The following is a 17964-nucleotide window of genomic DNA, read 5'->3' as shown; positions in this document are numbered from 1 at the left end:
CTGTCACAAATAAAAGATGACTTACATAAGTAAAAAAAAACTTTCATAAATAAAAGGAAAGCTGGTATAAAGAAAAAGAAACTTTCATAAGTAAAATAAAAGCTGGCATATAAAGAAAAAGTGAACTTACATAAATAAAAATACTTTTATAAGTGAAAGGAAAGCTGGCATAAATAAAAGGTGATTTTATCTAAATATAAGGAAACTTTCATAAATGAAAGGTAAACTGGCACAAATAAAAGTTGAACTCACATAAATAAAATGAAACTTTCATAAATAAAAAGGAAAGGTGGGATAAATAAAAGGTGAACTCACATAAATAAAATGAAACTTTCATAAATAAAAAGGAAAGATGGGATAAATAAAAGATGAACTCACATAAATAAAATGAAACTTTCATAAATAAAAAGGAAAGACGGGATAAATAAAAGGTGAACTCACATAAATAAAATGAAACTTTCATAAATAAAAAGGAAAAATGGGATAAATAAAAGGTGAACTCACATAAATAAAATGAAACTTTCATAAATCAAAGGAAAGATGGGATAAATAAAAGGTGAACTCACATAAATAAAATGAATCTTTCGTGAGTAAAAGGAAAGCTTGCATGAGTAAAAGAAGAGTTTACACAAATAAAAGTTCATATGTGAAAGTAATAGGAAGCTTAAAGAAATAAAAGGAAAATTTATGTAAGTGAAAGGGAAGCTTTCTACATTTATGAGTTTAGTGTTCCTTTCAGCACCGAAGCTCTATGAGACGAGGACCTACAACTTAATGTGGGGTCCGAAACATATGAGTTCCCACCAGGCATCGAACTCGAATCTCACATTCCAAAAGCGCGCGTATGGTAACAACTTAGCCACAAGAGAGCTAACTTTGCCATCAAGATTGGCAACGAATATTATAAAAAATGTTTTTCTCGAAAACTGCGCATCAACTCTTACCTCCATCACAACCTTTTGTTCAGCTGGGTGTGATTGATCTAACGATTGATTTGGCCTTATCTTTAAATAGTTTTATAGTTAAACAAAAATTAACGGTTAAGGCTTAAATAATAGTTTTAGACAATATATGTCATCAGGGGCGCACCCATGAGGGGGTGCATGGGTCCCGGACCCCTTAAACTTCGTAACTCGACTAACATTTGTACACTTTCTTAACGACAGCCACACTACATGTCTACATATAAAGATCATAATGTTTTGAGTCAACATATATGGCGGAAATGAGAGAAACCAAACACACGTTCCAGTGTTAGATAGCTTTTTGGCTTCTGGGCCGATCCTCTATTTTATAACATCCTTGGGTATCGCGAGATATCGTTTAAGAGAACAAGTAAAACACGCAATTACGCTAGTTGGTATACTTTTTCAAGATGGGCAAAAATCCCTCCACATGACGTCATGGACAGAGAGCCAATCAGAACGCTAAACGCGAACCGGGGCTACCTGTTATTTTATATACCTTGACATGAAACCAGAAAATGCTTACTTTAGGCACGAGAATCATAAAAATAGACGCGTTCCAAATGAATGGGTACACAATGGTCTATAATAGACCCAAATTAGGAAGGTTTATCCGTCGAATCTAGCAGAATGATTTCAGGTTTTGTTCCGAGAGAGCAGAGTGCAAGACTTGTGAAATAGGTAGATTTGTAGGAACCAGAGAAATGAGAAAGAACAAATAAGTTGTTACAGGGATTATATTTTGGAAACGCAGATAGTTTTCAATTTCTACTCTTGTTTAATTAGTTTTAGTTTGGGTTTATACAAACGGATTAATATCAACATGTTGCAATGTTCTTTTTAACGTTCACAACTTAAATGCAACTTTTTAAATAATAAGTGTCTTTAGTTTGAGATAAACAAAATAGTTTTAACACAGTTATTAAAATTAAATAATAATGTTATGTTATTTTAAAAAATAGTTAACAGGATACCAAAACAACATGATACGTAATCAAATGCAGGTGAGTTCGTTCCTCTAGTCGCTGCCTTTACTTAGATTTTGGGAAAAATGTTATTCTGGCAACACTGTAATTTCTATGGATGGCAACCCTGAAAAATCTTCAGGTTCATATTTTCTGTTGTAGAATAACATTATCTATGACTGTGGTAAGCTGCATTTCATTATCTCCTTTTACTTATGAAAAACAAGCAAAACGAAAATGGTGAATCTTCCATTATTTTTAGTATGTCAGGCTCTTAAGTATTTACTTGGTTAAATCTTCCGCTTCCGCAATAGACTAGAAGTGTTCAATGAGAATAAGAATAGTTTTTTCCCCTATAAAATACTAGCAGAATACCCGTTCTTCGCACGGAGAAAATACGTTTCAGTTTGGACATAAAATGAATAAAACGATATCGGGGGTGTCATTGTTCATCTCAGTGACTGAAAACTATGGGTTTGACACTAATATCGGTCAATTTTCTATGATTTTTAAATATATTCCCCTCCCCTAAGTTGCACCGTCAAAATGAAATAATAGAAACTATCCTAGACCCAAGGACTCCGATTTCTCTGTAAATTTTGTGGGGGGAAGGCATTCAGATGCAGAAGGTATATATATGAGGATTTTAAGACAAATTGCATTCAAATTATGCCAAATATTATATATTCATAAATACAATAAGGGGATCCACATGAGCTTTGGGAGGGGCGGGCTCCCTGGCACCCCAGGTTCGGCGCCCTTGCAGACCTGAACCTCATCTATATTGAAAATTCGATCGAGATCGTTCGCGTGGTTCAAGAGTTATGAACATATATAGCCACTTTCATATAGATAGAACTCAATACCTTCGGTATTTAACTTTTAATGTACCAAAAATTAATGTTTTATTTCAAATACGAAAGTGACTACCCTTTGCCCCTTGAAATCGCATTGGAAATATAACGACAACAGGATGTCGGATAAGACATTTGTGTCTAGTGATATTTATTTTCTAGCAAAGGAAACGTTATGGAGAAATGTTGCGTACGTTTTCGATCTAGGTAAAAAGTAATTATCATGATTAATTTTTGAAGATCCCACTCCCATCTATTGCGGAAGTTAAATAAAACAAAATTTAATAGAAGATTCGGAATGCAGATAATCGAGTATTTAATATTTGACAAAACATACTTTCCTCAACTTTAGACAGTGATGACTTCAGTGGGAGTCTTTTTTTTGGGGGGGGGGTCGGGGGGGTCGTCCCCAAGATTTTAGTCAAATATATTTAAAGAAACTATACTACTTTGTATATATCTCTTTTATCGCAAAGAGGATTTTAATTTTGATTCATCCGACCCACCAGATTTAAAAATCTACGACGCCAGTGCTTTAGAGAGTGGCCGGGGAATTGTAAATCTGACCTGCGAAATTCCCCCAAGAGCAAATCTTCGATGCGGCCAATAACGCTTACCAGTACACTTTTTTTAAAAAAAACTTTTTTAAATCCTTGTGTTTTGAAATTCTCCCACAGAGAAAATCGTATGGAATCATCAGTGACTTTACAAAGCTTGGATAACTGGAGCACTATTTGTAAAACTTTCAAATGTAATTGTTAGAGTAAAAGAGGCATTTTTAAAGAAAATAGCATTTGAAACATTAAAAAAAATTGTTCATTCCGATTCTGGATGAAATGTTTGCACTTTTATTAATGAAATGAAATGAAATATTTGTTTAACATTCCACGTTGATGCCCTTTTAGGCTAACGGAGACGATTATTAAAGCAAGTGAATGATAATGGAAGATTTGGTGGAATGAGAAAGTGGCGTACCCCAAGAAAAAAATACGGATACGATGTTGTCCACCACAAACTTACTTGGCCGAGAATCGAAATAGGACCCCACGCACCAGAGGTGAGCGCTCTTCCATTAAGATATCATGCACTTTTATTAATATACACCGAGAAAAATCCGTTCTCCGGACAGCGGTATATTGTACAAATATACGGAATCCTCTTGCTTACTATAGAAATCAATACGGAGCATACGTTATCCGTATGCTACATAGGCACTGCCCTTAGATGTTACATCATACCGTTAGAGGATGTCTGATATCTAACAGTCTTCCTTATATTACATACATACATGTATGCTACCTTTGTCAGCTGTATGTTATAGCTGTATATATATAATGTTCATTTGTATGTGAGATCCTGACCGTCTATATTGTTTCATACGGAAAGTACGTACAGATGGAACACTTATACAGAAACTATTATAAAATTAACGTACAGCAAATGTATAACTAAAAACGCACAAGTCCAAAACCTACAGGATTTACAAACGTAACATACGTACTTAAACCACATACATTTTTTCGTCAGTGTTGATTTTAATACTATTCGGAGGCTTAACATATACCATTAACTTTAGTACGTGCGATCATATTTCTGATTCAAGACCATATTCCTATCTATAGCACGAGTTGTCAAAGCATCGTGCAAATTAACAGTTTCAACACTTGTATACAAAAACCTAATGTGGGCTATGCTTTGAAGATGTCGCCACTTGTAACAAGAGGTGATGATGTAATGAGTACAATCTCTAACTGGCTTCAAACGTTTCACGTTACCACAGGTATCCATTTGACAGAGGTTGAATGAACAGCTGAGCACATTTTGATAAATTTAGAACACAAATAGTTTTAGCTTTCCACAGATAAGGTTTTACCTTCAACCTTATTCTTCAATTGCAACCGGAAATGGTGGAAATATCGTATATCGTGGAGCAAAAACGTAGAAGCTGGTTTCTGAAGTGGATTCAAAATCCCGAGACTAGACACTATATCTGCCTTTTTGAATCCGGAAGCGATTCACACCTACTTCTGGTTTCAATAGTGATTCCCATAGAACATGATCAGTAAGAGATATGAAAGACTGATATTAAACCTAGTAAGAGATATGAAAGACTGATATTAAACCTAGTAAGAGATTTGAAAGACTGATATTAAACCTAGTAAGAGATATGAAAGACTGATATTAAACCTAGTAAGAGATATGAAAGACTGATATTAAACCTAGTAAGAGATTTGAAAGACTGATATTAAACCTAGTAAGAGATATGAAAGACTGATATTAAACCTAGTAAGAGATATGAAAAACTGATATTAAACCTAGTAAGAGATATGAAAAACTGATATTAAACCTAGTAAGAGATATGAAAGACTGATATTAAACCTAGTAAGAGATATGAAAGACTGATATTAAACCTAGTAAGAGATATGAAAGACTGATATTAAACCTAGTAAGAGATATGAAAGACTGATATTAAACCTAGTAAGAGATTTGAAAGACTGATATTAAACCTAGTAAGAGATTTGAAAGACTGATATTAAACCTAGTAAGAGATATGAAAAACTGATATTAAACCTAGTAAGAGATATGAAAGACTGATATTAAACCTAGTAAGAGATTTGAAAGACTGATATTAAACCTAGTAAGAGATATGAAAGACTGATATTAAACCTAGTAAGAGATTTGAAAGACTGATATTAAACCTAGTAAGAGATATGAAAAACTGATATTAAACCTAGTAAGAGATATGAAAAACTGATATTAAACCTAGTAAGAGATATGAAAAACTGATATTAAACCTAGTAAGAGATTTGAAAGACTGATATTAAACCTAGTAAGAGATATGAAAGACTGATATTAAACCTAGTAAGAGATTTGAAAGACTGATATTAAACCTAGTAAGAGATATGAAAGACTGATATTAAACCTAGTAAGAGATTTGAAAGACTGATATTAAACCTAGTAAGAGATATGAAAGACTGATATTAAACCTAGTAAGAGATATGAAAAACTGATATTAAACCTAGTAAGAGATATGAAAAACTGATATTAAACCTAGTAAGAGATATGAAAGACTGATATTAAACCTAGTAAGAGATATGAAAGACTGATATTAAACCTAGTAAGAGATTTGAAAGACTGATATTAAACCTAGTAAGAGATATGAAAGACTGATATTAAACCTAGTAAGAGATATGAAAGACTGATATTAAACCTAGTAAGAGATATGAAAGACTGATATTAAACCTAGTAAGAGATATGAAAGACTGATATTAAACCTAGTAAGAGATATGAAAGACTGATATTAAACCTAGTAAGAGATTTGAAAGACTGATATTAAACCTAGTAAGAGATATGAAAGACTGATATTAAACCTAGTAAGAGATTTGAAAGACTGATATTAAACCTAGTAAGAGATATGAAAGACTGATATTAAACCTAGTAAGAGATTTGAAAGACTGATATTAAACCTAGTAAGAGATATGAAAGACTGATATTAAACCTAGTAAGAGATATGAAAAACTGATATTAAACCTAGTAAGAGATATGAAAGACTGATATTAAACCTAGTAAGAGATTTGAAAGACTGATATTAAACCTAGTAAGAGATATGAAAGACTGATATTAAACCGAGTAAGAGATTTGAAAGACTGATATTAAACCTAGTAAGAGATATGAAAGACTGATATTAAACCTAGTAAGAGATATGAAAGACTGATATTAAACCTAGTAAGAGATATGAAAAACTGATATTAAACCTAGTAAGAGATATGAAAAACTGATATTAAACCTAGTAAGAGATTTGAAAGACTGATATTAAACCTAGTAAGAGATATGAAAGACTGATATTAAACCTAGTAAGAGATACGAAAGACTGATATTAAACCTAGTAAGAGATATGAAAGAAGACTGATATTAAACCTAGTAAGAGATATGAAAGACTGATATTAAACCTAGTAAGAGATATGAAAGACTGATATTAAACCTAGTAAGAGATTTGAAAGACTGATATTAAACCTAGTAAGAGATATGAAAGACTGATATTAAACCTAGTAAGAGATATGAAAGACTGATATTAAACCTAGTAAGAGATATGAAAAACTGATATTAAACCTAGTAAGAGATTTGAAAGACTGATATTAAACCTAGTAAGAGATATGAAAGACTGATATTAAACCTAGTAAGAGATTTGAAAGACTGATATTAAACCTAGTAAGAGATATGAAAAACTGATATTAAACCTAGTAAGAGATTTGAAAGACTGATATTAAACCTAGTAAGAGATTTGAAAGACTGATATTAAACCTAGTAAGAGATATCAAAAACTGATATTAAACCTAGTAAGAGATTTGAAAGACTGATATTAAACCTAGTAAGAGATATGAAAGACTGATATTAAACCTAGTAAGAGATATGAAAGACTGATATTAAACCTAGTAAGAGATTTGAAAGACTGATATTAAACCTAGTAAGAGATTTGAAAGACTGATATTAAACCTAGTAAGAGATATGAAAGACTGATATTAAACCTAGTAAGAGATTTGAAAGACTGATATTAAACCTAGTAAGAGATATGAAAAACTGATATTAAACCTAGTAAGAGATTTGAAAGACTGATATTAAACCTAGTAAGAGATTTGAAAGACTGATATTAAACCTAGTAAGAGATATCAAAAACTGATATTAAACCTAGTAAGAGATTTGAAAGACTGATATTAAACCTAGTAAGAGATATGAAAGACTGATATTAAACCTAGTAAGAGATATGAAAGACTGATATTAAACCTAGTAAGAGATTTGAAAGACTGATATTAAACCTAGTAAGAGATTTGAAAGACTGATATTAAACCTAGTAAGAGATATGAAAGACTGATATTAAACCTAGTAAGAGATATGAAAAACTGATATTAAACCTAGTAAGAGATATGAAAGACTGATATTAAACCTAGTAAGAGATTTGAAAGACTGATATTAAACCTAGTAAGAGATATGAAAGACTGATATTAAACCTAGTAAGAGATATGAAAGACTGATATTAAACCTAGTAAGAGATATGAAAGACTGATATTAAACCTAGTAAGAGATATGAAAGACTGATATTAAACCTAGTAAGAGATATGAAAGACTGATATTAAACCTAGTAAGAGATTTGAAAGACTGATATTAAACCTAGTAAGAGATTTGAAAGACTGATATTAAACCTAGTAAGAGATTTGAAAGACTGATATTAAACCTAGTAAGAGATATGAAAGACTGATATTAAACCTAGTAAGAGATATGAAAGACTGATATTAAACCTAGTAAGAGATTTGAAAGACTGATATTAAACCTAGTAAGAGATATGAAAGACTGATATTAAACCTAGTAAGAGATATGAAAGACTGATATTAAACCTAGTAAGAGATTTGAAAGACTGATATTAAACCTAGTAAGAGATTTGAAAGACTGATATTAAACCTAGTAAGAGATATGAAAGACTGATATTAAACCTAGTAAGAGATTTGAAAGACTGATATTAAACCTAGTAAGAGATATGAAAAACTGATATTAAACCTAGTAAGAGATATGAAAAACTGATATTAAACCTAGTAAGAGATATGAAAGACTGATATTAAACCTAGTAAGAGATTTGAAAGACTGATATTAAACCTAGTATGAGATTTGAAAGACTGATATTAAACCTAGTAAGAGATATGAAAGACTGATATTAAACCTAGTAAGAGATTTGAAAGACTGATATTAAACCTAGTAAGAGATTTGAAAGACTGATATTAAACCTAGTAAGAGATATGAAAGACTGATATTAAACCTAGTAAGAGATATGAAAGACTGATATTAAACCTAGTAAGAGATATGAAAGACTGATATTAAACCTAGTAAGAGATATGAAAGACTGATATTAAACCTAGTAAGAGATTTGAAAGACTGATATTAAACCTAGTAAGAGATATGAAAGACTGATATTAAACCTAGTAAGAGATATGAAAGAATGATATTAAACCTAGTAAGAGATATGAAAGACTGATATTAAACCTAGTAAGAGATATGAAAGAATGATATTAAACCTAGTAAGAGATATGAAAAACTGATATTAAACCTAGTAAGAGATATGAACTAGTAAGAAATAGCTAGTAACGTCTTTTAATATAGTTTCCATGTTCCTGGTAGTGTTGACCATGAGACGAAATATTTCTCGTTTGATTCCGAAAACGAAACAAGAAGTACAATTTTAAATTTCATAACGAGACAAGATATTTCAGGAATCACGTGAGCAACACGAGTTTACTCACGTCTTAGATCTCAAACAGTATTTAAGCGTTAGCTACATGATTCATAGTACTTTGGCGTGGGAGACCCGGGTTCGATTCTCGGCGGGAGCTCATGTGGTTCGAATTCCATGCTGATGAGTAGGTCCACGTCTCATATAGCCTCTCTGCTGAACGGAACGTTAAACGCAAAATCAAATCGAAAATGATTCATAGTAATAAAAAGTATAAAGTTATGAACTGATTGTACAATCTCAATGAAGAACATTAATCAACATTTAAATCTACCTAAGTCGTTACACTACAATAATGAATAAAATATATGCCCTTTAGGCTAAGGGATACGGATGATTAGGGTACTAAACGATGGTGTAATGAGAAAGTGCGAGGAAACGGGAGTACCCTGAGAAAACAAACGGAAACGATGTTCTTCACCACAAACTTCCTTGGCTTGGGGATTGAACCAGGGACCGCACGCTCAGAGGTAATCGCTCTACCACTGAACCACCATGCCTTCGTGCTCCAATAATAAATATGGATTAAATATTGCTATATTACACCCTTTGTGGATCTCTCGTGACTCAGGATTCTGATCGCTTCTAGATAAAGTTAAGAAAAAATCACGACATATATTTATATATATTGATGCATATGATCAATAAACTACCCTTTCTTTTGAGGGGTAGGAAGGAACTTCGAAAGAAAGGTATGGAAAATCTTATAAAAACTTTAAGTTTAAAATTTAGTCGAGAATAAGCTCTTCCTCAGTAAGGATCCAGGATTACTATCCTTAATGCGGTCTGTGGTTGCTTATCGTTAAGCTCAGGTTCGGTTGAACTTTTGGCTCTGGGTCGCTATCAACTTTATGAGGTGCCCTGTTCATTATTAAGCTCGAACTCAAGAATCAGGCTTGCGAGTTTTTGACATCTCCCGCTGTACATATCGCCCAATTAAAAGCATCTGGACCGCTGTGGGCGGTGACACCAAGTAGTTAAATTTTAGTTATTAAGAAGCCCCATCACGGCGACATTACAATACCGCTAATTTTATCGTAATTATGTGATATCTTCAAATAGATAAAAGATAATCGAAATGGGGGACAAGAGCTCGCTAGACAATATTATTTTGCATGAGGTACCGTTATCACGAGTCACCTAGTAGCTTTCCGTTTGTAGTCATTCCGAAACGCGAAAATAAATGCCGATTTTCTAAATGGCTCGAAATCGAAAGCAGATAAATGAGTCATGATAACGGTATCTCATGTAAAATAATATTGCCTAGTGAGCTCTTGTTCAACTTTCCGATTATATTTTATCTATTTGAAAATATAACATAATTACTGTAAAATTAGCAGTATTTTAATTTAGCCGTGATTAGGCTTTTTAATATACGTATATAATACTTACTTTGGTGCCCTTCGTTATACATTTACTTTTTTTTAGTTATCTAAACCACGTATACTTACTTGCCTCACCGCGTTTCGCCAATAAAAAGTGAAATTTAGCTAACAGACTATTCATTCATTGAGGGCAGGAGCTCATGTGGTTCGGATTCCACGTTAACCAGTAGGTTCCATTTCATATAGCCTCGCTGCTGAAAGGGGTGTTAAAAACTCAAAATCCATTCAACTCATTCATTGAGGCAAAGAGTTCAGAAACGGGGAAGCAGCAAAAGCGACCATGCGCCACTCATTACAAAACACTAAACTCCTCCTTTCGCATCCTTCCTCTTCGGTCGATCTTTACCTTCTCCCACTCCTCTCCCCCACTGCACGTCTCGCATTTCTTTTGTTTTTCTTCTCCCTTTATCTATCCTAATGAAACGGCTACACGCAAAGCAATGCAGAAATGTCTTCAGGACGAAGAACGGAGCAAAGCGGGGATCGATTGTTTGAACTCGGTCAGAAGAAACCTTCGCTTCTAGTAGTCTTTTTTTCTCTCCCTCTCTGACGCCCCTGCAGTAAAGAGGGGAAGGTAACAAAGAAAGGGCTGGCCGGAAATATCACTAGCTCCATCTTTCGATAAGAATTTGGCACAATTTGCAGCACTCAGGCCTCAGCTTCAGCTTAGAACAGTGCTCAGACTGTGTTTTTAAAACAACCAAATATTCACACAAAGCCCTTCACATAATAATCAGTGGCGTCTGAGGCGCGGAGATAGGTTGAAAAGTTGCCCGTTCTCACTATTTTATACGAGAGAAATTCCATTACTTTCTTTATTTAGGAAACCTAGGGAATATGCAAAATTAAATTTACAGGGTGTTTCAAAACAACACCGATAGTATTTGGGAGATGATTCATGACACGAACATAAGAGAAAGAAGTATAGACCAACTTAGATGCAGAAACCCGTCATTTCGGAGTTATAGGCTTTCGAAAACATGAAAAAAAAAGAACTTTAAAGGTCCATAGCTCCAATACTATGGGACCTTCTGTAATGGGGTCAAGACTTCACATAGGAACTAATGTGTGCGCAATCCAAAAATACCTTAGGATTCTGAAACATGTATTTTCGGATTGCGCACATATTAGTTCCTATGTGAAGTCTTGACCCAATTACAGTAGGTCCCATAGTATTGGAGCTATGGACCTTTAAAGTTCATTTTTTTCATGTTTTCGGCAGCCTATAACTCTGAAAGGAAGCATTTGTGTTCCCAGGTTGGCCTCTGCTTTTTGTCTTATCTAGGTGTCGGGAATCCACACCCAAATTTTGTCGGTGTTGTTTTGGAACACCCTATATATTTTATCAATGAAGATTTATGAAAAAGGCTAAACTTATGAACATGAATTTTTTCCCCTTTCATATAGAACGCCAGTCCGGTACGGCAGGATACAATTGAAGTGCACACAATAAGTTTACTAATATTTTCATAATATAGTCACTTCCGAAAGGAAAATATAATTTTAATTATTATTATTTTTTTGTAATTTACAACACAAATTTTAAGATTTCCAAAGAGATAATCATGGGAAATTTTTATCAAACAATAATGTCCGTCCATCTATATGTCGACAGGCAGTATCATATTTAGGATTTTTTTGAGGGGGGATATGCACAACACGGGGAAGTAGAGGGACAATTGCCCACCTGAGTTTGAGAATTAAATATAGTTTAATTTATTGTCTACTAATATACTAGGAAAAAACGCGAAAGTAACAACTTTCGAATCTATGATAGGAAAAACGAAAGTAAGGACTAAGAAAAAGAAACAGAAGAGTAGAATGGACGAAAGAAAGAAAGAAAAGAACGCAGTTCTTTCATGAAATAAAATTTGACAAATATAGTTTATTTCTGAACAAAGAGCATGCGAAAATGGAAAGTCATTGAAATTCTTAGAAATGGTAAGAAGGATTATTGTTGTATGTGGAATGGGAAAAATTAACCAATTTATTTCGGGAGGGCTTGAGACAGATATAAAACGTTGACAAATAGAAAAAAAGTTTTTTTTTTTAAATATGGAATAAGCGTGAAAATAATAGATTCTTCCTCTGTTGTTATCTTATTCCAACCGGAAGTAGTAAAAAATGTACCGGTTAATTGCAATAGAACGAAAAACAGCAGAAGATAGGAAAAAAACGCGTTTTATATATGAATTCATCATCACAAGAATGTCTTCCTACACTTTTATAGTAGCACAGACAACTTGCAAATAGCTTGCTGGAAACTTGCACTACAAGTCGGCCAAGCATGCATCCAGTTTGATTGGAAAACGTGCAACCATGTCAGAAGTGGGATTCCAGTAACGAAGTTACATGAGGCAAGATTGCATTCAGTGTTCCATTCAAGCTTGACGCAAGCGTTTTACACTGGCGACAAGTCAATAGCCAATGAACGGCCAGTGATGCTATGACGCTCTGTAAAGGATGTAAAGCATCGCTTGCAAGTACAACAAAAGGCAGACTGTATGAAAGCATGCGTTTCAAGTGCAAGCGTAGAAAGCCAAAAGCCAAGCAAGTACAACAAAAGGCAGACTGTATGAAAGCATGCGTTTCAAGTGCAAGCGTGGAAAGGCAAAAGCCAATCAAGCGCCAACTGGCCGAAAGCTCGCTTGCTTCTTGCGTTGACTCTATTATTCTGGGAAATGGAGAAAAGATATGGGCCAAGGAAGGCCATTAAATTTCAAGAAAAGATGTCTCATGGCAAATTTTTTTAAAAAAAAATAGTTCGAATATTCTTACTCAACATGGATCCAAAAATGACTTGTGCAGAACTTTATACAGAAAGTTACAAACATTTGACACAATCCTCACATCAACATAAGAAAAAACGTTCATATAAACCTGTGGTCGAAAGTGCATAGTTTCGTTGTTAAAGGGTGCGGAAAATGTACAAAAAAAAGAACATTAAATGTCTATAGTTCCACTACTATAGAACCGATCGTAGTCAGGTCAAGACATCACTGAGGAACTATCCAAATATTAATCTTTTAGAACCTCTGGTACTTGCACAATCATTTCTAGAAAGAATGTTTGGGAGTGCTTGATCACTCTCCATCTTCCTCTCTAAAAATTGTTGTGCAAGTACTGGAGCATTCTTAAACATCGATATTTGGGTAGTTCACATACCAGTTCCTCAGTGGTATCTTGACTCTACTACGATAGGCCCCATAGTAGTGGAGCTATAAATTTTTAAAATTAACTTGTTTCACGTTTTCGGCAAACTATAACTCCGAAACTATCCACTTTTGATCACAGGTCCGTATGAACTTTTCTTAATTTGATATGAGAAATCTGTTCTCAAAATGTTGTTACAAATTTTTGTAACACCCTGTAGGCCACCAGAAAAATTTGTTTTCTGAAGCGGCCTAGCTCTTTAGTTGGTGAAATTGCATAGGATCTGGTACAGGCTTTATTCGTTATGGATGGGAGAGAAAACAAATTAATATGACGCAAACTAAAGGTATTATCATATTACTTGTTGAGAAACAGTTTTCATGTTTTTCTTTTTTGGTTTTCGAAATCAAATAATACAACGCAAAATTTAAAAATTCGATTCAAGATCTAAATGAGTGGGGCATCATCTTCCATATTTCCTCCTTGCTAAGAGGAATGCATTGGAAGTATACAAGTTTGAGAAGAGGAGAGTATCCTTGTAAATTCTGATGTTATCTCTCTGTAAATGAATTCGGCCGAAGATATCACTGGTAATATATTCGATTAGAAATCATGCTGGTGCGGTGATAGTCAGTTTTTACAGCCAGGTGGTCTGAGTTGTTCGGCTGCAAACTACGGTCCGTAATCTGCTGTGGATCGAGTTCTAGTGAAAAAGCATGGCCATTTTTCAACTGTCCCCAATCCTTCAGTGTTCCTGTTCCTGAAAATTTTGAGCAAAGTAAAAGGTACAAATAATAATCAAACGAACGTCACTTCAAGTCCTACTTAGGGGAAAGAGTCAGATTCCTCATTAATATCAGTAGGGTTTCTGAAACTAAGGGGAAATTGCTCCCTGCTCCCCTAAATGACTTCCTTGGTAATTTGGAAAACTAGGGTTACAAGGGAACAAGTGTAAGAATGAAAAAGAATCGAAAAGCGCTTACGTCTGGTCTTAGTAGCCCCTGGATTTATCTCAGACCATAAGTTTGTTAGTGGTGGACAACGCCATGTCCCTAAATTTTCTCCAGATTCTTCCCCCATCAGAATCCTGCCGCCTACAGTCGGACAATTTGTCCATGCCGACCAGATGCCGCGGTAGAATTGCCGGCGCCAGACACCGGCGTCTTTCCGCGTTTTTCGAAAGCGACGAATAGTTGCCTTGCCGAGCAGTCGGCAAATAGTCGGAAAAGAGCATTAAATAAGCCGGCGCCGCCGTCGAAAAGAGGCCGGCATAAGGAGTCGGCAGAGGATCGGAAAGAGGCCTTTCCGACTGTTTTGCCGACTCTAACGGTCGGCAACAGTTGGCAAAGGGCATTTTATTTTACGATTTTCGACCGTTTGCCGCCTTGGCAAAAAGGTCGGTAACTTTGTAGAAGTAGATCGTCTTGCCGCCGCGGATGGGTGCCGGCTGCCTCCGGCGGCCTGCCATCGTCGACGGCGGCAATCCCTCTTTCCGACCGCGCTTCCTGATGGGGTCCATTCCCTTCTATATTCTTTCACCGTCATTCATTTTTATTAACGAATTCGATTCTCGGTGGGAATACTCGGTCTAAAAAGTGTTAAAGCTTCTTTCAGACCAGCCCTCCTGAGTAAGCATTACCTCATTCATACCAGGCCAATGCCTGGATGGTACCTATCATACAGATCCCAAGCCGCTTCATTTCTTCCCTTTCCTCAGCAGGTCCGTATCCAGGGGGGTCTAGGGGGGCCGACCCCCTAAATTTTTACTGGCCCCTCCTAAAATTTTCACGGTAGGCTTAAAAGTGAACTATAATATGGTGATGAACTATAATGTGGTTGGATCGAGCCCCCCAAACTTCGACCGCCCCCCCCCTAAATTTTTGGGCTGGCTACGGGCCTGTTCCTCAGATAGTGTGATTACCGAGGGACGTTATCCCTCATACGTGACGGGCTAGCATGGCCATAGTTGTCGAAAGCCCAAAAATCTTATTCCTAATTCAGTTTCATTAACCATCCCCTCCTTTAGCCTAAAGGTTATAGTCAAGGAACGTTAAATTATATATAAATTTCTCTTATCTACGATACTGCACTTAGACAATAAATGAAATATTATAACAAGTCTTCTTTGAAGCTACTAAAGCACATGCTCAAATTCTAAGATTTCAGGGAGGGAGTAAAAGTGAACTCGCACGATGCCCACTTTGGTCTTCATATTTTCTCTTAATGCGAAATTTCTGGTTCGCTGGATTTGCTGACGTCATCGATCATGATCACCACCAACAAGTCTTCATTTCATCACGCCGATCGGACTCTTCTTTGTGCAGGATTATGAAGAGAGAATTAATTACGGGTCGCAACATCACAAACTCATAAAACGTTAAAAAAAAAAGACGAAAGTAATGGTGATTGGACCGAAAGACACTGTGTGGTAAATGTGGGTGTTAATTGGAAAGGCGAAACTAGAACAGGTGACTTGTTTTCAGATACCTGGGTAGCATCATGAGTAAATGGCGGAAACGTAAACAAGAAATTAGATAAAGGGCAGGAATGGTTTAAGATAACTTTAATAAAAAACTATGGTGTATCGAGGTCTTAGGAGAAAATGTTATTTAAATACATTAATCGGAATATTTAATGCTTTATCTTAAACCATTATTGCATTATTTATTTTAATGCATTTTCTCAGTATTTAACGAACTATTCTTAAATTATTTATTTTTTAAAGCATCTTCCTAATACAGTATTTGCATACTTACTGGATATTCTTAAAGCATTCAATTACTCATTTTAATGCATTGCTTTAAATTATTATTGCATTATTTATATTAATGCACCAAAGTTTCTGTATTCTCTGAATGTTTAATACACTATTCTTAAATCATTGGAATGAAATGAAACGAAATGAAATATTTAAGTTTTACGTCCCACGATTACAACGGCTAGGCTAAAGTATACGGTGATGATGAGAAATGAATGCTATAGTGGAATGAAAAAAATGGGAGGAAACGAGAGAAAATCGAGAAAATCCACGGTGTTTCGCCACCACAAAGCTCAGTTTGGACGAGCTGGGATCGAGCCAGAGACTCCATACACCAGAGGTAAATGCTCTACTACTGAGACACCGTGCCCCATCTTAAATCATTTGTGTGTTATTTTACTTTAATGGATTATTCTTAAATAATTATTGCATTATCTATTTTAATGCATATTTATTAATCAATCTTGCATTATTTATTTTATTGCGTTATTCTTAAATAATTATTGCATTATTTGATTTGTTGAGTTTTTCTAATACATTATTGTGCATACTTAATACATTATTCTTAAAGCATTGAATTATTCATTTTAATGCATTGCTTTAAAATCATTATCGCATTGTTTATATTAATGCAGCATACTTAATGCATTTTCTGAATGCATTAATCTTAAACCATTATTGCAGTATTTATTTTAGTGCGTTAATCTTAAATAATTATTGCATTATATATTTTAATACATTATCCTTAATATTTAATGCTTTATCATAAATCATTCTTGCATTATTTATTGCAATGCATTTTCTCATTTGTACATTATCTTAAAATCATTCTTGTATTATTTATTGCATTCTTGCATCATTTGGCCCTGAAACAAACGCCTGAGAGATATACAACTCCTATATACAACTATGTCGTGTTGGAATGTATAACTCACAGATTATTATGCTTTACTTTTTTATTTTTTTAAAAAAGTGTAATAAACAAATAGGACCATATTTTTTTTAAGATATTCAATTAGAATTGGAAAATCTACACAAAATTTGGAATCGGGCAGTGAAAACGGCACATTTATAGCACTTAAGGTTTTCGAGTCTCATTATCAAAATAATTAAGACAAACATATAAACTTTTTTTCTGGAGACAAACATACAAACCTAGTATTTTAATATACAGGGTGTTTTAACACAACACTCACAACGTTTGGGAGGTGATTCGTGACACCAAGATAAGACAAAAAGTATAAACCAATTTGGGCGCACAAATGCTTCCTTTCGGAGTTATAGGCTGCTGAAAACATGAAAAAATGAACTTTAAAGGTCCATACCTCCAAATTTATGAGACCTACCGTAGTCGGGTCAAGACTTCACTTAGGAACTAATATGTGCCCTACCCCAAAATATTTTTTAGAATCCTAAGGTACTTACGCAACAATTTTAATACAGGGAGTTTAGTTGCATGTATTTGCAAGCGTAATTAGAAGTACTCATCAACTACCTCTATAAAAACTGTTGAGGAAGTACCGCAGAATTCTGAAACTTGGATATTTGAATAGGGCACATACTAGTTCCTAAGTGAAGTCTTAACCCGACTACGGTAGGTCCCATAG

General features: G+C 34.6%; 1 protein-coding gene across 3 annotated transcripts in view; it reads right to left on the bottom strand.

The window, feature by feature from the left end:
• Sh (Potassium voltage-gated channel protein Shaker) overlaps positions 1-17964 on the bottom strand; it is a 907958-nt gene that overhangs the window by 454969 nt on the left and 435025 nt on the right. The window lies entirely within an intron of this gene.

Source organism: Thermobia domestica, chromosome 10, assembly GCF_964235325.1.
Source record: "Thermobia domestica chromosome 10, izTheDome1.hap1.1, whole genome shotgun sequence".
Classification (NCBI taxonomy): domain Eukaryota; kingdom Metazoa; phylum Arthropoda; class Insecta; order Zygentoma; family Lepismatidae; genus Thermobia; species Thermobia domestica.
The sequence above is the reverse complement of the archived record's forward strand: the minus strand, read 5'-3'. Positions and strand labels throughout refer to the sequence as shown.